This window comes from Colobus angolensis, unplaced genomic scaffold (assembly GCF_000951035.1).
Source record: "Colobus angolensis palliatus isolate OR3802 unplaced genomic scaffold, Cang.pa_1.0 Scaffold177, whole genome shotgun sequence".
NCBI classification, from domain to species: Eukaryota; Metazoa; Chordata; class Mammalia; order Primates; family Cercopithecidae; genus Colobus; species Colobus angolensis.
Genome location: NW_012114899.1, coordinates 1,201,239 through 1,224,779, shown reverse-complemented (window position 1 = coordinate 1,224,779; position 23,541 = coordinate 1,201,239). Strand labels below are relative to the sequence as shown.

The following is a 23,541-nucleotide window of genomic DNA, read 5'->3' as shown; positions in this document are numbered from 1 at the left end:
GTGAAAAAGTAAAAGCAAAAGAGTTTTGGGTTTTTTTTCTGCGTAAGAGAAGAGTAGGAGAAACGGCTCCTGCATTGCACACTTGACCATGGATGCACAAGTGGAAACCATGGTATCCTACCTCATCTTTCAACCTATGCCCTGTGTCTGAAGTTTTGACATAAGAGGACATGTGAAAGACTTGATCAAATTATGAAATGTGTTGTTCTGCTACCTCCTGATAGAGATAGTTTGTCATGCAACAAAAGTGGGTGCCCATGTTCAGAGGAGGGAAGCTGAATTTTAAGTTATTCCCCTGTCAGGGAGGCAATAAAGAATTGTGGTTTTTGAGTATGGATTCTGGATTAAGATTTCTTGAGCTAAATCCGAGCACTACCCTAGTTTGAGAAAGTCACTTAATTTCTCTTCGCATCCATTCTTTCATCTGTAAAATGGGCCTAAATCATAGTATCCATCTCTTAAGGTCATTGTGAGAAGTAAACAAGAAATACATGTTAAATTCACCCAATTATTAAATATAATTGTTTCATAATTACCTTTTTAGTGTAGATGCTCTTATCAAGTGCTAATGAATAATTCTTATACATTAATATAGTCCATGGAGCATTCTCACATTTTCTAAAATGAAAATCCCTTTGATTTAGGTTCAGCATGACTGGATGAGAATCTTTAACGACCTGTACATGAATGAATGCCTCCTATAAAGAAAACTCTTAGAGGCTTCCCCAATCTCTGAGAAGGCGTAAAGTGATCCTAGCCATAGAGTTCATCTGCTATGGGGTGCCAGTCATACCCTGTCTCCATGGATATGAGATTAGGAAGATGGATTTCGAAAAATGACCTTCCACCAATGGGTTTGGAGAATTTCTTGTTTCTACTTCCGTTAACTCAGAAAAATAAAGGAGCTGAAAAAGTATTCAAGTACTTTTCATTTCAGCTTCAAAGATTTCCTTATACATTTTTCCTTCTTAGGGGAGACCCCATTTCTAAAATAAAAGCAATAATAAACAAAAATAATTTAGCTAAGCATGGTGGTGCACGCCTGTGGTCCCAGCTACTAGGAAGGCTGAAGTGGGAGAATCTCTAGCCTGAGAGGTTGAGGCTACAGTGAGCTGTGATTGTGCCACTGCACTCCAGCCTGGGCAACAGAGCAAGACTCTGTCTCAATTAAAAAATGTAAATTTTTAAAAAATCTCACACTCTTATAGTAACATAAAAATGGAGTTATGTGACTGATTAAGCAGGATGAGAAGTTTGAGCACTTAGGAGGTGACTTACCCAGAATACTCCCCATTTGCAAATTCTTAAAGAGTTGTCTTGCTAACAAAAATTGATCTTGGATCTGTCATGATGTTCTGTAACAATACAAAGCCACTTTTTCCTCCTAATTTCTTAAACCAGAACATCATGTCCTTATGAAAGAATTTCTGCAAAAATATTGGCAGTGCTAAATGTTAACAACTGACTCTTCAGGAATAAAAAGCTCTAGTGTGTAACATTCACCCATCTCTATGGCATGAATACTCCTACCATAATTGCTTTCAAACAATCAAACGACATTGCTGAAAGTGAAGCTGGGAATATCTGCGCACAATTGGTTCTGATGAGCCAATATGAGCTGTCCCCAACACACCATTGTCCCTGTACAAGCCACCTCTTAGGCCACCAATGAGGCATTTCTCAAGTTAACTTTCAGACGACAATGCCGCCCTAGGAGCTGGGAAAGCAATGGGGAGCAGGAATTGAGACTGGATTCTCCAGGTGGTGTCAAAACCATATCCAGCCAGTGCAAGACTGCTTTGTTTTCTATCATGAATAGGTTTTGAGGCTTTTCCTTATGTCAGCTGCTTTTCCCAGACCAGGCCAGTCTAAAAGAGCAATCAGGAAATGTGGGTAACAATAAAAACAATATTGAAAACAGTTCCAGGAGATTCTCTGAGACCTTCAGGGGCCTCATTTCCTGGCAGAGTCCCAAAAAGCTCATGTCACCCTCCTGAGTGGACATTAAAATTCTCCTTCCCGGTCACCAGTGTCATTATCTACACTGCCCTCTGGTGGCTTCCGTGGCTGCCATAATCTGGTGGTGACTGAGCCCAAATGTCTTATTGTGGCTGAAGCTTTTCTCAGTAAGGTGTGAGGAGAAGCCTCACTGAATCATAGGTACAACTGTTGTTGGACTCCACTTTTCTGGAGGAATTTGGGACAAATTCCCTCATACCGAATGGGAAGACAGTTGATCAGCACAACTCAGAATCAAATTGGCTTTGAGTCACATAGTCCCTTGCTGCAGGGAGCTCTGGGGTGTCAGAGTTCCCTTCTCGCAAAGATGATCCCTTGACACTCAAATCTAGTGATACGGAGTGATTCCTGTTTTCGAGTCTTGATCCTGGAGAGGAGTAATGGGCCATCTCAAGGCTTCTATTTCCATTTTTTCATAGGTACCCATTTCACTCTGATGCTAGCAAAACTCCTAGTGCCTGTCACAGGGGCAGTTCAGATTAGCTTGGTTCCTTTCCTCCCTCTCCATGATGTATTTGCACTGGAAATTAGATGTATCCTCCACTTTTCTCACCTATATTGACTTGACTTTGCCTCTTAGCAGAGAAGCAGGCACTTCTTTCTCTGAGGGGGACATTAAGAGACTGGCAAAGTGTTACTGCAGAGAGGCTCTGGAAAGGTGCCAATCTGGAAGAACTTCAGAGCCTGCTCCTGGCTGCTTTAACCAATGAGGCAAGATTTCTGGGTATCACCTCACATTGCAGCTCTTTTCCTTTGTCAGTAGTGATAGGAATGGGGCTTGCCTTCCTCATCCTCCCACCAAGAATCTACTTCACAGGACCATGGAGGCAACACAGAGACGGAGTGTGTAATAGTGCTATGTGAACTACAGAGTGCTTGAAAGATGTTATTTATTGGAAAGATGATCCCGCAGGCAAAGTTAATTGCATAATCCATTTCTTCCTCTTAAGCTTAGTACACTCTCTTATTTTGGTACTCAATATGTAATGAGTGTGTGTGTCTCCATTAGATGATTTGGGGTTAGAGTCCCATCCTATCCCTCTCTGTCCCCAACACCTATGCAGAGGTTGGCATCCAGGATCCCGATTCTACAAATGGATCAACTGAACCTCCAAGGAAGTTCAAAGAGCTAAGAAGTTGCAGATATAGGATTTGAATTCACATCTCTTGATTCCAACTGCAGTGATCACACCACCCTGACACGTGATAGATGCTCAAAAAAATGCCTAATTAATATATTTGTGAATAAGCCTTCCTATTCTTTAACGCTTGCCTTAGGAAATCTGCTCTGGTATTGTACATTGAAAGAGCAATCAGGAATTGTGGATAATAATAAAAACAACATTGAAAACAGTTCCAGGAGATCCTATCTTCACATCATTAGACAACTACTAAATACATCAAATAAACTAACTAGCTGGTTCACATATGAAGTGGTGTAGAGACTGAACAAGGATACTACAGGACCTTGAAGTTGCAGGGAAAAGTCACAGGATCCTGGAGGCACAAAGCCAGGAGTAGACTTGATGGCCATCTGAGGGCAGAAGCACTTGCTATAAGACAAGGCTCATCTCACCTCAAGGATAATGCACATCAGTGTCTTTTACCAGGTTTCACTTATGAAACCCCTAGAAGAATTTTTTAACATCAGCTACTCCCTTGCACATTTTTTGGAAATAACATCTAAAACTCTTATAGGCTTAAATAGAAGTTAGTTGCAGGACTTATATTATCTAATTTTCTGTACACTGTACACATATTTTAAGTGTAGTTTGGCTAATACTTTGAACAGCAGAATCAACGTATTAAATTTACAGAAAATATCCACCACAGATGCTAATTAGCCAAACCAACTTCATCATCAAATCAGGCAGCGCAATCAGAATTGCTGTTTAAAAAAAAAAAAAAAAAGACTGCATTTTTTACTTCCGATAAAGGCGTTCATACATATACCCTGTCCCCATGATAACCTTCTCACTCCTCAACTATAATTCTAAGACAGTCAGAGACAAGGCACAGAGCCTTTGGCATGAGTTTGAAACCAGGACAAAATGAGACATGATCTGCTTCTTTTTGCTTTGTTCTTACTGAACCCTTCCTCTGAATCGATGTGTACTGAAATCATCCATTTGTGTGACACCAGGAGATCCCTATACACCTTGGGACTGTCCCACAGTGAGATTCCAAGTGTGTGAGGAGTTTGTCTTTATTTTCTGAAGCAGGAAAACTCAGATGAATTCCTGGACAAAAACAAACAAACAAAAGTTTGGAAAAGAGTTTAATTGGAAGTTGAGGACCTGGACACTGATTCCCTCCAATGCTGACTATACCCAGGGGCCCCTGAACGTCTTCAGCCACCTTCACCTCTGCCACTATGCACAATGCTTTCCAGATCCTCCTCTCATGCCCCAGTTCCCCTCTTTCCAGGACTCGGTAGTATCCTCAATCTGGCTTCATTGACCACCACAGAGGCACCTGCCCAAGTTTGGTTTTGGTTGCCAGCCCCCAGCTTTCTGAATTAACCATTTATCAAGAGTGCACCTGAAAAGAGTAGAAAAAAATAAAGGAGCCCATCAAAAAAAGTTCCCTGGCAAATGGGAGGGAGAGCATGATGTTAGGAGCCCTGTTTGGGGAAGGAAATGTTGTCCAGATGCCATTTTTGTCAATGATTCGAACACTGAAGGTTGGCAGATTCAGGATGAAGCGTTTCTGGAGCTCCTCCAGACATTTCCTAAGAAGCTCCACTGCCCTCTCACGTGAGATAGTCAGTGTGTAGTATCGGTCCAGGATACTGAGAGTCAGGAAGGCACCATAGGCATGGGCTGCAAAAGGGGCCTTGGCCAAGGCTGCAAGGTAGTCCATGTAATAGAGCGCTGGCCCTTCATGTTCATCATAGCCAGCCAGGAGGAGGTTCACATGATATGGGGTCCGACTCCGAAGACAGTCAGCCAGGTTTCGACGTGTGAAGTTAGCTGCTGCTGTGGGAGACAATTCATATCCATTTCGCATCTTATAAAGTTGCACGTTTTTCTGAATATATTCTGCAAACTGTACAGTGTCTCCAGCTTCTCCAACACACAGCAGTAATACCTTTTCACTCATGTTAAACATCTTGTCATGATCGTCCTTCATCTGGACAATATTGCTGGCGGCCACCCGGTCGGAGGCGACAAGGACATAGTCGGGGCCTTGGATACCGATTAGGTACTCCATGGTGGCAGGAGACCAGGGGACACAGGTCCGACAAAGCGGGAGACTCGCCGGCTTCCAGGTCTCACCGGTGAGACAGCACCTCCAAAAGTATTAATGACTAATCACCTGCCCAAGTTTTAAGGTACTGTTTGCATCTTTCAAAAGAAATTTGTTTACCAAAGGAGCCTCCCATTGGTTGGAAATTCAGGATAATAGAGAAGCTGTGGGTGCTGGGGAAAAAATATTCTAGATGATTCCAAGACAGTTGAAGATCATCTTGAAAGCTGTGCTGGGAAGCAGTAACTTGTTAGGTAGGATCTAAGCCTGACAAGCAATATTCCATATTTTCAATCTGCAAGGGATGCTATTTCCTATAACTAGGAAAGAGTCCCCAGTGTCCTATAGTCAGTTGGTGGCTGATACTGCAGTGCTAAGATTGAGATAGAGTGACATCCAGACAAACTTTACTTAAGTCCCTGTGTCCTTGGAAATTCTATCAAATCCAAGTCTTTTGGGGTAGTTCTAGTCTACCCTGAGTCTTAGATATTTTTAAATTCATAGAAAAGAGAAAGACATCCAAAGTGATGGGAAAGGCCAGTGATTCAATCTCAGAGACTCATTAAAAGACTGGGAAACTGAAGGTTATTTCAGGGCTCACTGCGTACACCTGAGACTGAATTTGTCAGGTTGTAAGAAAGAAAATGACCATATTCAAGATGAAGTTTCTCTCATTCAGACATATGGTAAATTTGGAGAAGTTTGTTCTCTAAGTCTAAGGATTTGATTCTTGCCTTCCAAAATGGGCTAGGAAGATGGATTTATGCCACTTAGTTTCACCAATTCAGTAAATAACTCTTTAAATGAAATCCGTATCTTTGAATGTAAATATGAAGATTCACAGAAAGAACAGCAAAAAGATATCATTTGAATTAGACTGTAACCATGACATTCAAATGACCTGACCACACAGCACTGGAATCCAGATAGAATTAAAGAAAATCGGCCATTGCAACCAGAAACATAAATGAATATGAGGAAACTACCTTTCCACTCCCCTGCTCCCAGCTACTTATTTTCATGATAAACAGCAGGTTAATAATCATCTGTTCCTTCTCAGTGTCCAAGGGATCTTGTTTGCAAACATCAACCACCATTGCTTTGTTCTCTCAGGAGAAAACAAAACACTACCAATCAAAGCAAACCTACATACCCAGACCTGCTGCAGCAGCTGCTTGTTCAAAACCGCATGTCATTCCCCTGCAAGCCAGAGTGCCGGGACGCTTTGGTATCCTCTGCCCCTGCTCTTCTGAGCAGTGCTGCAGGTTAACTCTCAGAGGCTGGACGCTCTAACCAGGGAAGCCCAAGGCTCGCCAACTTAACTACTTACGTGCTGACTCATGCACGGGGCAGGACACACCTCCGCTGAGCCTGCTGATGGACAAACCCCTGCACCATCCTTGGAAGGTCACACCTAGAGTTCCTCATTTTGCACTCTGAGCAAACATAACCTAGGAGATGGTCATTCATTTTTTCAGACTGACCTGCTTGTCCTATTCGGTTTGGAAAATAAATATTTAATTCTTTCTCTACCCTATCAACTACATACCACTGACAGGGTACTTTATGGGACAAATTAGCACAGAGATGTAAGTTAAGACCACTTTGGATGAATGAGTTAAGCTCTGGGAGAGAATATGCCCCCATTTTTCTAGAGAAATTACAAATATGTGGAGGAAACTGATTGCACGTAATCACCTTGGTACTTTGAGGAAGCAAATGAGACAGTGTTTACATTTTCCCTATTGTCCTTTCCAAGCAAAACCAAAAGTCAACATTCTTCATTATTGTTTTCATTCTAATCTACCTGGTAGTTGGTAGGGTTCCCAGGGGAAAAGTTCATTCTTCTAACCCTTTGGGGTCGGATTAGCAGGTATCAAAGGTAGGGAAAAGACAGCAGAAGCTTTTATTGTTTGATTAGATCTTCGAAATTTGCTTCATTCTACCTATGCCAACATGCAAGAGGCTCAGAAGCCTAGAATTCCTGAAGAAAAATTGTGCTGTTTTTCCAGTTATTGGTGGGGGATCACTTAGAATAGCACTATAGAGGCAAAAAACTTGCCTCCCAGCCTAGAGTAAATATATAGCTTTCTTTAGGCTATGGCAGAGTCCGCCGTGGGACTTGCATGGAAGTAGAAGTTGGGTGCAAGGTGGACAGGTGTACAAGTGTTTGGTTAAAAAAGAAAAAAAAGGAATTGTTGACAGCAAGCATGAAGCAGACATGCAGCCCTGTGGGCTCTGGAGTGAGAGAGTTTCTGCACAGGCTCTCGCTTCTTCCCACTGACTGGAGCTGCAGTGATGCCAGCTGAGCTTCATTAGCTACTAATTGGACTCCAAGGCTCTGGGGCTCCTTTATCTAAAGGTCAAGAGGCTACAGAAAAGGCAGTGAAAATTCACCTGAGCACAGAACACAGCTTGTAAAGTGATGTGTAATAATAGTAATAATAATCACAGTGATAACTATAGCAGCAGCTGCAACATTGAATGCTTACTGTATGCCAACAAACTGGCTGCTTTACTTACATTCTGTAGCAAGGACTGTTACCTCTTCAACAAAATCTGTTTTTCCTTCTCGTTCCCAGCCTGCCCTGCCGTCAGCATAGCCATATAAACTGAGATCTGGACGATGGAAAGTGAGCAAAATTGAATGCACTAATTCCATTCTTGGTCTATAAAATCTTCCCCATATGTGATCTTCCAGGCTCCAGGCACAGACTTGGAGGAAGAGATCCACCATGACCTTGGAGATATGGGAGGAAGAAAATGAAAAGCCTCCATCAAAATGAATAACCACATGGAGGAGAGTTGCTGACCTTTGCAATTACTTTTAACTTATGGGAGGGAAATGAATGCCAATCTAAAAATGTGCTTTTCAAAATTATTTTAGGGCCATGTAAGCAAAACAGTTTGGATACCACTTGTATATAAAGACTAGAATCCTTAACTAGGTGTCTTAGTCCATTTTCCATTGCTATAAAGCAATACCTGAGGCTGGATAATTTACAAAGAAAAGAGGTTCATTTGGTTCAAGGTCCTGCAGGCTTTATAGGAAGCAGGGCACTAAGATCTACTTTTGATGAGGCCTCAGGAATCTTCCAATCATGGCAGAAGGGGAAACAGAGCTAATGTGTCACATGGTAAGGTAGGGAGCAAGAGACGGAGAGAAAGGGAAAGGATATCATATCCTTTTAAACAACCATGTAAATAGAACAAAAACTCACTCATTACCGTGGAGGCCACCAAGCTATTCATGAGGAATCCGCCCCTTGACTCAGTCACCTCCCACCAGGCCTCACCTCCAACAATGGGGATAAATTTTTTTTTTTTTTTGAGACGGAGTCTCGCTTTGTCACCCAGGCTGGAGTACAGTGGCCAGATCTCAGCTCACTGCAAGCTCCGCCTCCCGGGTTTACGCCATTCTCCTGCCTCAGCCTCCCAAGTAGCTGGGACTACAGGCGCCCGCCACCTCGCCCGGCTAGGTTTTTTTTGTATTTTTTTTAGTAGAGACGAGGTTTCACTGTGTTAGCCAGGATGGTCTCGATCTCCTGACCTCGTGATCCGCCCATCTCGGCCTCCCAAAGTGCTGGGATTACAGGCTTGAGCCACCGCGCCCGGCCTGGGGATAAATTTTCAACATGAGATTTTGAGGGGACAAGCATCCAAACTATATCACCAGGTATTCATATTCACCCTAACCCAACCAAACCTTTCGCTTCATATTTGACTCTCGCACCTCTCCTGGTCATTATCTCATTCCAGATGCACAGGTCTCTTTATGGTTCTTGTTTTCTTTTTTGCTCCTCTGCTGTCTCACTCTGACTGTAGTTCAGTGGCACAATCAAAACCCACTGTAACCTCAAAGTCTTGGACTCAAGCCATCCTCCTGCCTCAACCTCCCAATCTTTATGGTTCTTGAATGTATCTGTACTTTCCTATCTCTGCTCTAACTTTTATTCTCCCCCTAAACACTTTCCCAACAACACTCCTCTTAACTGAATCTTATCTTGATGCTGAGGCAGTCTGAAAAACATGGCTGCAAATCCTCTCACCCTCCATCTATCGAGAGGTGGGGATCTGTGTCTTTTCCAGTTCAATCTGAACAGGTTTGAGACTGTCAATAGAGAATGTGAAAATGATGTCATGTGACTCTTGAGGCTGGGTCACACATGGCCTTGCAGCTTCCTCCGTTTCCTGGAAAATTTACTCTTATAAATCTTCACCACTTAAGAACTCTAGAAATTCAGAAGCTCCCACACTAGAGAGACCACATAGCTTTGGTCACTGTTCTAGCTATGCTCATCCTTCCAGTCAAACTCACCAAGGTATCAGATATGTGAATGAAGCAGCCATGGACCTTTCCAAACTGGTCCATCCACCAGCTGAATACCTTGGAGTGAACTCATCAATGCTACATCGAACAAAAGTGTCACTCAGCTGAGCTCTGATCAGATTCCTACCTACAAAGCCATGAGCTATAATAAAGGATTGTTGTTTTAAGCCACTGTGTTTGAGGGAGTTTTTTGTAGTAAGAGGCAATTAGAATACCCTCCTTTAGGACCCAAGACAAGGGTTCATGTTTTGCAGGAAGCATTTTCTGACCATGATCTGAGTTTTCCCATCCTTTAAATTCTGGTCTTTTTTTTAATATAAGGAGTTGTCCTATTCCACCTGTAGTCAAGCTCCTTTTATTTCACTATAACTGTTTGTAGCACCTTATATAATAGGCCTTTGATGAACATTTGTTGAGTAATAAGAATGGTATTCATATAACATGAGGCATATCTGTAACTGTAAGATGGAGAGGCAGAGGCTGGAAGAAGGTAGTGCTCACTAGCTGGTTTTTCTCTTTCTGGGCAACAGAATCTTGACTGTGATGGGCAGATAGAGTTTATCTGATCTGGTATTTATTCATGTTTTTACTAAGTGCCTACTATTTGCCAGGCACTTTTTTTAGGCCACAGTGATAAGAGTAATGAACAAAACAGTGTCCTTTTCATGGTACTTCCATTCTAACTGGAGGGGGATAAACAAAAAATAAAACTAAGTGTAATGTTGTAAGTGCTAAGAAGAAAGCAAGACAATAGGCAGAAAAGTTGTTTTATGTAGCATAATCAGAGAGGTCCTCCTTAAAAGGTGATATCCCAATAGACACCTGAAGGAATTGGGAAGAGAGTGTTAAGTCATGGTTCTGCCTGGGGAAAAAGTATTCCAGGAAAAAGGAGTGGCAAGTATAAAGGTCCCCAGAGAAGACTGATGGATTGAAGGAACAGAAAATGGCTAGGGTGACTTGAGCACAGAGAAAAAAAGAAGGAGCAGTAGGGTACGGGGTCAAAACGTGCAAGGTAGAGGTACAGGGGTTGAAAGTCTGGAAAGGCCTTAGAGAGCAATGTGAGGACTAGATCTGCTCCCAGTGAGATGGGAAGTCATGAGAGATTTTCAAGCAGGACAGTAGAATAATCTGACTTTAGGAAACGTATTCTGTTATATATCACCTAGATTCTGTGCAGATCACACAGTACAGAGGGTCAAGGTCAGAAGCAATAAGTCTAAGTTAGGGGCATTTGCAATATCTAAGCAAGAGACTGAGACTAGAAGGCTAGAAGTGGAGATGATGTGAAGTGTCACACTATGAATACATTTTGAAAGATTTCCTGTTGGTTTTAAACTATAAGAGAGAAATAGGGATCAAGAATTATTCCAAAGCTTTTTGGATTCTAGTACTGACAGAAGGGCATTGACATTTTCTAATATGGAGAAGAGTGTGACAGAAGTAAGTCTGGACAAAGAGAATCAAGCCTTGGGTATCTGTAAAATGGGATTTTTAATTCAAGACCTTATAAAAATGACTTACTAAAATTGGTTGACAATAATCTAATATCTGTAAAGACCATAATAGACAAAAGTATTTCCCAAAAGCTGATAGGTTTTTAGGTAGTACAGAGTACATATTTTTTAATTGTTACATATTGATTTCATTGTGAATGAGAAATATACAATATATAGAGTAAGGCTAAAGCAATTTTTAATGAAGTCACTTAAAGAAAAACATTAATTAAATAATAGTACAAGTGGTAAATAGTTATGGGGAAAAATCATATTAGTTGTACACTAATAGATAGATTTTGGGAAATACTGAAATACAATTTAATATCCAATTAATTTAAGTATGTGTAAAGATCAGTTTACAGATACAGCTGCCACTGAATCTTTTCTGATCCACTCCAAATTCTTATTTGTCTTCAGTTGGCTAATTGCTGTCTATGACCACCCATCACCACCATATTTTTTTTCACATGAGGACTTCTCAGGGGCAGTGTGTCTTATACCAAAAGTCAAAAACAGCATGTGTAGATTATTCTCACTCCATGTTTATGTATGATTGCTCAAAGTTTGCTCTAATTGGAGTTCTTAGTGATTTGATTGATTTATAGACAAGAATTTGCTTTCCTCCAATAAATGCTGCACAAGGCCAGTTGTGCCTTAACCCCTCTCTCCTTAGACAGCTAAAGGTTACAGGCAGCTCTGTCTTCATCCTTTAGCAAGTGGCTCCATTTGGGTCTGTCCTTGTGCTGCCAGTCATTTTCAGTCTTTCAGTCTTTCGATCTTTCAGATGACTGTGTTTAGTAGGAAGAATCACCTCCTGCTTACAGTGGAAACCAGAAAGAAATTATCCCACAAACCAGAACACGGTCCTTGCTATCTACTGCCCCCACAATACATTTAAGCCCTTTGCACTCCATCCCAAAAGACAACCCTATAAAGTGGCTACTGTTATTCTACTCATTTTACAAATAAAATAATACCTGAGGTTCAAATAGCTGAGGGTCCAAAGTCATTTGGCCAGCCTAAGTGACACAACTTATTCTCTGACCCCTTAGTTTTCCAACAGCTTCAGCGGGGACAATAAGCACTTTGCAGGGTTACTTTATCATAGTGGCCCCTCCTTCCCAACTTCCCTCAACCCTGAATCCAGGATAACTTAAGGAAAATTCAGTGATTACTGTTTTAGCTAAGTATTGGGCTTTCCCTTGCTGAATGAAGTGTGCAGACCTGTATTGACAGTGTGGCTGCACGACAGGTTTGGAGGACGGAGAGAAGCCAGGGGAAAGAAAGAATATTTGAGCAAGAGTGAGGGAGGTCTAATTTCATTTTTGTAGAAAATTGGGTTAATTTCCTCCTTAAATACTTGGTAGAATTCACTAGTGAACCCATCCAAGTTTCTAATTTTATGTTTTCATTTCCAATTTTTGTGATGTGTGAGCTATAGTCTCACTTCCTCAAGGCCACCTTGGTGCCAGCAGCATTATATTTCTTCACCTGGAGGCCAGCTACTCAGATATATTCACTCTATGAAAATTAATATCTATGTGCTTTTCTGTATATATGTAAAACTTTAGTAAAATTTATAAAAACAATTTTACTCTGTAAAATTAAAAAAGAAAAGGATCCCTGATTCAAACTGGTGTAAAAACTAAGGAAAATTGTTAACTCAAGAAACAGAAATTCCAAAGAGAACAGCCCCAGAGTTGATTATTTCATCATCCAATGATATCATTAATGATCCAGGTCCTTTCCATGTGTCAGCCATTCTCCAGAGCTACAAAAGTTCTATGTATTACATCTAGACACAACATTGCTCAGAGGAAGTGGGTTTTCATCAGTAGGTATTATTTTAAAAGCAAGAAAAATTTCTAGAAGCAGATCTGATAACTGCTTATAAAATTAAATATACATCTACCCTGTGACCCTTCAATCCATCACCCGGGTATTTATCCATGAAAAGTGAAAATGTATATACGTACACACATATACATGTGTGACCACACTTATGCACAGACACACACAAAACATACACAAAAATCCAAGCTGCTTTATTCATAATATTCAAAACTTATAAACAGTCCGAATGTCAATCTATTGAAGAGTAGATAAACTGTGGTACATTCATTCAATGGAATACTGCTCCCTAATAAAAGAAGAATGAATTACTGAAATACAACATCGATGAATCTGAAAAATATTTTGCAGCATGAAAAGAAATCCACCCACCCCCCCTCCACACACACATATACACACACAGACACACATATAAAAATACATGGTGGGGAAAAAAATCTATGGTAGAAAACTAGTGTAAATACAGTGAATATTTACCTAAGGGAGTGGAGGAGCAGAGGGCTGGCCCAGATCGAGTGAGAAGAGGTATAGGGAACTTTCTCCGTATCTTGGGAAGTGTTTGAGTTACTTAGGCACATGCATTTGTCAAAACAGCAACTATACACTTAAGATTTGTGCATTTCATTGTCTATAAATTCTATGTCAAAAGAAAAATAGACTGTGAGCAAATTTTGAATTTTAGTTTATGATACGCATGCCAAAGGATTTAGGAAGAAGTGCACATGTATCTTCAGTTTACTTCAAAATGCATCCAAAAAATGTGATTAATTGATAGATGGATAAAGAGATAGATAGTTTGATATGTGGCAAATTAAGTAGAGTAAAATACTGGGAGAAAAGAGGTGTGGTTAGATGGATTATCATTGTGAAATTCTGCTCCAAAGCGGAACAGAAACCAGCAGGCTTTGCTATTGAATTTGGCTGCCTTTCCTGCTCTGACCTCTTTTTAGCAGTAGGAAGATTGCCATCAATGTCTCATCATTTTTGTCAAACGAGAGGGACTTGGATTTGGGCCCCCTTCGTTTCCAATAAGAAAACAGATTTCCTAAGGCCTGGGTAAATTCATTGTTGATACTGATTTTAATTGGTGATTCAGCCCTGAACATCTTGAGAATTTAAGCCAGTGTTGATAGCCCAGATCTGCAGGAAGCCAAATCGTCCCAGTTATCCATACTTGCAATGTGTTAAAGTGACATTTCAGATACCTTCCCATCTAATTTGGGGGACTTTTTGTTTGAATTCACATTTAGTGAATGTTAATAGTGTGTGGGGGTTATGTGTGCTGAATACATTGACATTTTTCTCTCCTGGAGGAAGAACCATTTTCTCCCTTTCCTTCTTTCCTCAACTTTTACTGTGTGTTGGGTGCAATTGGTACAGAGATTGTGGGACAAGATCTTCTGGCTATTTCCCTGTCTTCAATTCCTCTGCCCTCCTGCAGTTGCATGCCTCTGTGCTCAGAAACCAGGAGCCCCAGAGGAAACTTCGTTAGGCAGCCACTTCCCCATAGGGGTTCAGAGTGTCCTCTGTAAGCTGCATGGGAAGGAAGAGCAAGCCCTGTCGAGCAATCCCTCTGGTGTCAGCTCATGAGCACAGGAATGTGCACCCAGATCTGGCACAGAGACATTTCCAAAGGGGACATGTGCCAGCAGCACTAATTGGACACAATTCCTTTTCAAGCCATTTGCTGTACATGTTCATGCCTACAGCCTATGGAGAAGTGGAGCTAGCAAACGCCTACAAATTCATCTGCCGGCCTCTGGTATGAAGCCCATGAGGCTCATGGAAGCAGCTGTAATGTTGCTGCTAATGTTGCCTGCTGTGAAAAAGAAGTTGCTGACATATCTTCACCTGTTACCCGCTGCTAGGGGACCCTGCCACAGCCAAACGCCAGCCAGAGGTCTGAAGGCTCCCTTGGCCAATAAGGTGTGTAATGAACACACTTCTCATAGGCCTGGCAATGATGCGACTCTGGCCAAACTCAGAATCAGTGATTTTAGAGAAGCCTTCAAAACAAACATTTTAACAGCCAAATCATACCTGTTCCAAAAATGATTTTTGTTACTTAATTTTAGGTTTTTTCTCAAAAAAAATCCTTACATACTGAGGAGCATTTCTACACATCCCAAAGGGAAACCAGATATGTGCCTTTTCATGGACGCAGGCTCTTCATTAAAAAGAAAATGCATAAGAGGCAGTGTGCTCTGACTGAAACCTCTTCTCATGGTACTAAATACTACCAGCAGAAAGCAGTTCAAACTCCACCATTTCCTTCTTGTGATGACACAGAGCTGGCAAAGGAAGCAGACTTTAGGTGCCGATAAATCATGGTGACCACATGTGTTTCTGTTTCATTGCTGCCCTGTATGGGTACTCATCCTCCAAGATCCTGTGTCACGCTATTTCAGAGTCCATCAATACTCCAACAACCATTGTCCATGCACGTCAGGCTTGCACAATGCTAGAACAATTATGTTACCAAAGGTTATATGACATAATATGTTTGGACAGAAGTTCAAATAAAGGTTGAGTCTGGGCTTGTCCTCGTTTCCCACCGAGTTGGCCTCGCTCTCTCTGGGGCCCATCTTTCCATTAGCCAGGACTTCTTTCTTGGCTCCACAGGGGCCTCCTTTTCATTTCTCTCTCTATAAAAACAGTGATCATTTACTGTGCATTTAATCTGTACTCACAGGCCATGACTGCCCCACATTAAGCTACAAGATAGATCTCTATCTATCTATAAGACAGATAACATTGTCCCTAATTTGTCAAGAAGAAAACTAAGGCTCTGAAAAGAAAATGGTCATTTTCTGTAGGGCACAATACCTGTAAGTTAGTCATTTTCTGTAGGGTGTAATGCCTGTAAACAGCAGAGTTGGGATTTGAACACACAGCTGAATTCCCAGTCCACACCCTCTTGGATACATCATACTTCCTCTGTCTCCTTCTGTAGTTTCTTTTTTCCCCTGGGTAATTACTCTCATTCTTCATAACACAGTAGAGTATGTATATTCACTGATCCTTTATTCAGTGCCTAATACACAAGTTAAACAGAAAGAAGGTGCCTAGCTCATTTCCCAAGCAGAAGTATTTTCTTTGAACTTGTTATTGCCCCCCTTATTCACTCCCCAAAGGCTTTCTGGATCTCCCAGACAAGTGGGTACCTGCACAATCCACTGTGGTCTGCAGAGTACATTTCATTCCCAAACAGCACAACGGTAAATGGCAACACTGATTTTAAGGGTTTCTAGTTGTGATGGTGTAAACTAGAGCAGCTTCTAGGATCAGGAGGCCTCTAGGAGATTTGATAACTCTATCAATATTCTGAATGATATGTGTCCTTTCAGAAACTACTCTGGGTTTATACAGAAACCCCTCAGATTGTGATGGGGTCATATCCTGATAAACTCATAGTAAGTTGAAAATATTGCAAGTTATCCTGTGATGAATTGCAAAAAAAAACCAAAAAAACAAAAATAATAAAAATTTAAAAAAATAAAAATAAAAAATAAAAAAAAAGAAAATATTGCAAGTTGAAAATGCATTTAATATACCTAACCTCCTAAACATAGGTTAACCTAACCTACCTTAAATGTGCTCAGAACACTTACCTTAGCCTGCAGTTGGGCAAAATAATCTAACCCAAAGCCTATTTTATAATAAAGTGTTGAATAGCTCGTGTAATTGATTGACCACTGTGCTCAAAGAAAAAAACAGACTGGTTGTATGGGTACTTGAAGTATGGTTTCTGTTGAATGTGCATCATTTTCACATCATTGTAAAGTTGAAAAGTTGTACGCCAAACTATTGTTAAGTCGGGGACCATTTGTACTTGGAAGTGATTATACCTCTCCAAACACTACCGCAACTTGGCTCAAGCCCATGAGAAAAGAGTTGGACAAAGCTCTAGGTGTGAAATAAAGATCCATGCACTATCCTGGTTGAAGTTCTTGCTAGAAATAATGCAAACTGGGATTGTCTACAGGAATAACAATCACTGCTATTTCATACTCACACTGAAAAATGCTTTGGGTAACCCAAGTTATTTCAGAACCTATCTTGGGTCATCCAAGCCAAAAAAAGGCTCATCAAAAAGAATGAAAGAAAAGCAATTGACTAAATAAATAGAGAATATTGCACACCATAACTTGACAAAGAATTATGCACCATAACATAGGCCAAGCATTTTAGACTGTAGGCACCTGACATTTTCTCTTGATGTTCTGAGGTTCCTTCTAAGAAATCATATTTGTTACTAACCAATGTCCCTGATGATTCTTTATCAGGCACTAGTTTGGGATGTATCCACGCTGCTCTCAGACAAGTAGAATAGTCAAGAGAAAGAGAAAGTATTCAGGGAGTAGCTCTGCAGTTTGGGCTTTGCTTTAACACTGGGATTTTGTCAAACTATTTTTCTTGCTACAGGCTTATTTCTAATCATGAGGGCCACCTATACCTGGAGTCGAGGACTGCTGGAGATAAATCTCTCACAACCTCATTTTCTCTTTGTCTAAAATTTCCCAATGTACTAGAAGTCTTGATAATCATGAAGTTGCCCAAAAAGGAATTTTCCATCAAACTACTGAGATGGCATTTTGGATAGTCTTTGCCCATCCTAGTCAGAATTACCCCACACATCTGGGTTACTGATTTACCTATCAAGAGAAAATGGAACAAGAAGAAGTTCTAGTAGGAAGGAAACTAAAATATTGAAAAAGTGAACTAAATTATGTAGAAAAATGGATACTGAAGGGAAACTGAGCTTTAGGTTTACATCAGGGATCACCTCCATGCCTTCCTTGAGGCCCATGTTTTTAGATTAGGAGATTGCCAGGCCACAGATCTCAGGGTGGAAATTCTTATGTTTATGCTTCTTCCTAAGGTTGAGTTTTAATAGACATTAGACAAACACAGAATGCAACTTCCAGGCTATTAACTTGTCTTTTTGGAGAAGGCTTTTCTGAAGTCTGGAGTAGAAGTAGGAATTCTATGGATGCTTCTCGAGACTCTCCTAGGAAAAGTCACTCAACAACTTTAAGAACATGCTTTGAGCACTGTGCTAGGCACTGCAAAGAAACAATATTGAAGCAGAAAAATCTCATAGTGAAACTAGACACATTGGACCACTAACTCATTAGACTCCCAACTTCTCCCTCTTCATCTAGGCTTAATCTGGAAGTTTCTTTCAGGTAGTCTCATAAATTCTCAATTAAAAACTTGGGCTAATGAGACATTCTGGGTAATTGAAATTTCTGATTTAAATAGGGCTTATTCAGCAAACCTTTTTCAGACAGAAAAGTCTTTCTAAAATACCTATTTTACGCTTTTGGAAACAGGGCAGAGGGAAGCATTTAATTATTTCCTTGATGACTAGAAGAGACTTCAATGTCTGAATATTAATGCTCTTCATCCAATGCTAAAGACATATACATAAACATATACAAAGTGTCAAAGTTCAAGAGCAAGCCAACAGCATTTCTGAGAGAAACTGCTTTTAAGGAGGAAATAATTTCATCTATCTATTTGTATTTCTCATAGTTTCTTTTCTTAAAATCCAAACAATCTGATTTGGTAGAGTCCTCATTGATTGAGATTTACTTTACCATCCTTTGAAAATAGCCCAGACTGTAAGTTTTTATGAAGGCAGGCACCCTTGTCTACTTTGTTTGACACCAGCTCCCAGTGCTAACACACAAAATATTTGCTGAATGAATAGAGGGAGGTGAGGAGAAGAGGGAATGATTAATGTATAAGTGATTGAATGAAAGATTAGCCTTGAAATTCACAGAGTTCTGTGGTCAGCCTCAATCTTGGGCATTCCTTATTGTCAGCCCATTTTTATTCCTTTATTACCCAAGAATGCAACTGATGATAATTTGTGAAATCCCAAGGGCCTGTGAGGCAAACTAACACAAGGATTAGGAAGCAAAAATCAAAGATTACAACCACTCCACCCTCCAAAAGTAAAACAGCAGAACCATCCATAGCCATCAAAAACCAATGAAGAGGTATATTTACAAGTGCTCTACAAAGTTAGCCACAAGGGGATGCTAAAGGCTACTAGTAAAGTGTCATGCTTGGAGCTAGTCAATAGTTAGGGCTCCATCATGTGATGTCAAAGATTTTTTTTAATAAGCCACTAACCAGATTTTAAATTTATCACCTTGAAAGAAAACCCACAAACCACAAAATAATGTTCTACTTCTCACTATCAATCAACCTCCCATGAAAAGCCTGGTGTGACTGGGGTATCACAGAGCCAAGAAGTAGTGCCATGTTCCAATCCATCATCACAATGGAGACCCTTATCACTCATGCAGGGACAATCCACAGAGAACTAGTGAGAGTGAATATCCGATCCATCAAAATGCTTGACAGTTTCTGAGACATGAATTATACATCAGTATAGAGTTGACCTCAACTTATTTCCACAAAAGATTTTTTATTAAACAAAGACTAATAGAAAGAAATTGGGGCAAAAGAGAAAAATAGAAAAAAAAAAGATAATACCAAGAGCACAAATACATACACTAAAATTTGGTACAGTTGTTAAGAATGGACAATAAATTAGACTCAGCTTCCCAAACGCCAAAGCAAAAAACACAACATAATCAGTATAAAATTTAATGTCCATGAGAATCAGTTGCAGAGAAGAAATTCAATTCTACTTCATATGAAGGCTAAGAAAAATCTCTGCCTATGTGATGTAATATAATATGTAGTAAACATATGGACCCTCTTCAATGAGATTTTGTTGGTTTGTTTCATTTAAAAGATGGATTATTATTCAATGACTATTAAAAAGAGCCACACTTGATGTTCTGACCTGCTTGGGATGGTTGGTGTGGTGGTGGTGGTGGTACAGAATATCTTGGAGGATGCGACTGGAAGCTATCCTTCATAATATTCCGTATGGGCTATAAGAGTTACAACTGAGTGTCCGATAAAAATGCAGCACCTCAGCATGATGACTTATATTTTGATTCTGTACCAGAGATATTCCATGCCAATTAAACAGGCAGATCCATTTCTGTCTTTTTACAATTCAGAAGGAAAGATCAAAACTGACACCCAGAAATTGAAATGCCCACAAAACACTCTGATGTACTCTGAAGTAAAAATAAAAATAACATTGCCATAGGCATCCCCAAATATCTGGCTGTTTGCAGAGCTAAGAACCCCACCACAAAGGAAGCTACCTCAGAGGATGGAACTTGCCCTTTTTGACATATGTTACTACACTTCAGCCTATATTCATGGCACCCATCATTGTTATAAGGTATATTGGGGTTCCATTTTCAACTTGCTCCCTTGAGAGGTATTGTTTTTCCCCTGATAAAGTTATTTCAAGAACATGCATTTTCATAGAGCAGTATAGCTGAAACTGCCTTGTGTAAATTAATAGTTGTCCATTAGACACTTGGACTTGCATACAGCTGCATCCTGGGTCCTCTCCAGGAGAGTCACAATGCACATTAGCACATTAATGGCTCTGACAAGTCTTACAGCTAAGAAACCTAGAGAATGGCCTCAAAGTTACCAATATAATGCGAATGAAGCCCCTCCATTTTCTACTTCAATGCTAATTTTTTTCATGTTCTTCTGGACATCTTTTGTGTTGAGAGTTGGAAGTCATTAAAGCAAACTGATAACACCTTATAGTTCAACTTTGTTAGGACATACATTTGTGTACCTGGTCATTAAGGATACTCTGCCAATAACTGCTTATTTTTTCCCAAATTTATTTGACCATGCAAACTGTGTCACCAAGGTCTTCTGTTTCAGCTTCAACATTTAAAGAGCTTGGGAATTACCACTGTCATCCTTACAATAGGAAGAAGCTGAACAAACTGCAAAGTAAGTTTTTTTGGACCCATCACAGAAATGAGGTCATAGGTACAACCACTGTTCCAAAATCTGGAGAGACAGTTGCATTCAGAGTCAAGGCCAAGATCTGCTTACGTGGAGTGGAAGCCACCAGAGCCATCTAAGAACATCTACATGGTAACTGACAAATTGCTGGAGGCCGCTCCTTGTTCTCTAGCCCTTTCTAGCCTTCCCATCTGACTTAGGGAGAAAACACAGTCAGCAGGGGTTAAGGCTTCAAGGAAGCAAAGAATGCTGTAGTTATGGAATTTATGTAGAGTAGAGGATAAGAGGAGTGGGCTTACTACCATACTCACAAAGGTCAAGCTTGGAGAAACAGACCCACTAAAAGACAGATTCATGGCATGGCTTTAAGATGACTGACCAGAGGCAGCTGGTATTTGCCTCCCCCACAAAGAAGAACCAAAATAGTGAGTATGTAATCATACTTCGGATAGGTCACCTATGAAAGAACACTGGAACTCAACAGAGAAGTGACAGGAAACATATAAGGCAAGGGAGGAGAAGAAAGTGTGGCAGCATGCTCAGCTGGGGGCCTGAAGAATCTCCCGATGGTGGTGAAAGAGAAACTGAGTGACTCCCAGCAGTTCACATTCCCACTGCAGACTCCTGCAATTCTTGCCACAGGATAGCCCTTCAATCCACAAGGCCCCGAGACTAATACAGGGAGCTACCTGGAGATTTCTGGATGGAATTACTCTAGAAAGAAAGCTCACACCAGGTCCCATGCCCACTCCCAGTACTAAGCAGCTGTATCAAAGCACTATTTTGAGAGCCCAGTCTCCACTAGAATGCCCTGGGGCCCAACATCTCCTGCATCTTCACATCCCTGGAGCCCCATTGACATCCCACATACACAGCAGGGAGCTGCTGCTGTCTGGCACTTCCAGGGCCAAAGTATGAGCCATAGGCAGCGACCCCACCACCCCCAGTAGCAGGGCCACCATGCATTTAAAACTGCCCTGAGGAAAGCCTACTCTGTTTATACGGCTGCCAACTGTGGCCAAAGGGTGTGCTCCTTAGCTGCCTGTTTATGCTTCTTCTACTGCCACTGAAAGCAACCCTCCCCTCTCCAGGAGCAGAGCCACAGCACAGTTGTTGGCACTCCAACCTAAGCATTCCTCCAAGAGCCTGGTGATTGATTGCCCTGTCCCTGCCTACCGCACCCAGTTACTACACACACCACTGGGGACCTGAGAACAGGGACACTTAGCCTGGATCTACCCACCCCCATGCCCAAGCACAACATCTGGGGCCTGGGATTCCCCCACCCCATCAACCATTGTTGGCATCTAAGCATTCCTTCCAGGCTCTTGAGGATAGGTCCACTCAATCTGCTGCTAATACCACAGATGGTATGCATCACTAAATGCCACCTAAAGGCATGGAGACTGGCCTACCCAGCCCATTGCAGCCACCAGCACCACCAGTGCAGGCTGCTTGGAAGTCAGAGGATTGTCTCACCACTGCTACTGCCATTGCCCATTCTACGCCTGCTGCCCAGGCACCTGGCCCACTTCTGCAACTGCTGGCAACTGAGATGGCCACCTGTGGAGGTCCAAGAATCAGCCCACCTGGACCCATTAACACCAGGGTCAACATACGCTGCCCTGCAAGGATAAGCATGCTTGGCGTGCTGCCGCCACCACTGGGGCCTAAGTGCAGGCTCAACTGCTGTCCCTGTCTCCAGCAAAACTTTACTACAGCCTTCACTAACAGTATTCTAAACCACTGAGTAAATCAGACACTACTGGTGGTGCTTATAGCCAAATAAATTATACAGAGATTATACTACTGCACATACCCAGAATCAAAGCCAAAGTGCCCTACTCAACCAATACTATAGATACACCTTCAGGAAAAAGTCATTCCCAACTAAAAGGCAAATGCAAACAATTTTAAGAAGTGACTGTTACACCAGATGCACAGATACCAATGTGAGGATAGAAGAAGCATAAAAAGGCCATGAAATATGACACCTCCAGGGGAACACAATAATTCTCCAGCAACAGATTCCAACAAAAAAAGTATAAAATCCCAGATTAAAAAATTCAAAATGATACTAAAGAAGCTCAGTGAGATACAAAATAACTCAAAAAGTAAAACAAAGAAATCAGAAAAACAATTCAGGATTCAGGATATGAAAGAGAAATTTATCAAAGATAGATACCATAAAAAATAACCAAACAGAAATTTTGGAACTGAGGAATTCAATGAATGAAATACAAAATTTGAAAGCTCCAACAATAGGCTAAATCAAGCAGAAGAAAACATTTCAGACATAAAGACAGGTCTTCTGAAATAACCCAGTCAGGCAAAAATAAAGAGAAAACATTTCAGAACATAAAGACAGGTCTTTTGAAATAACCCAGTCAGGCAAAAATAAAGAGAAAAATTTAAAAAGAATGAGACATACGGGACACCATAAAGCAACCAAGGATTCAAATTTTCGTGTCTCAGAAGGTGAAGAACAAATGAAAGGGTTAGATAATGTCCTTAATGAAATAATAGCTGAAAACTTTCCAGCTCTAGCAAGAGATTTAGACAGCCATATACAGGAAACTCAGAGATCCCTATATAGATATTATCATTCAAAAAGGTCTTCTCCATGGCACATTATAATAAAACCGTCAAAAGTCAAAGAGAGAATTCTAAAAACAGCAAGAGGAAAAGCATTTAGCCACTTATAAGGGAATCCCCATCAAATTA

General features: G+C 40.9%; 1 pseudogene across 1 annotated transcript; it reads right to left on the bottom strand.

The window, feature by feature from the left end:
• Window positions 1-4,530: 4,530 nt before the first annotated feature.
• LOC105509520 lies at window positions 4,531-5,309 on the bottom strand (annotated as a pseudogene). The gene has a single exon (XR_001001451.1). The product of XR_001001451.1 is annotated as a proteasome subunit beta type-2 pseudogene (transcript).
• Window positions 5,310-23,541: the final 18,232 nt, after the last annotated feature.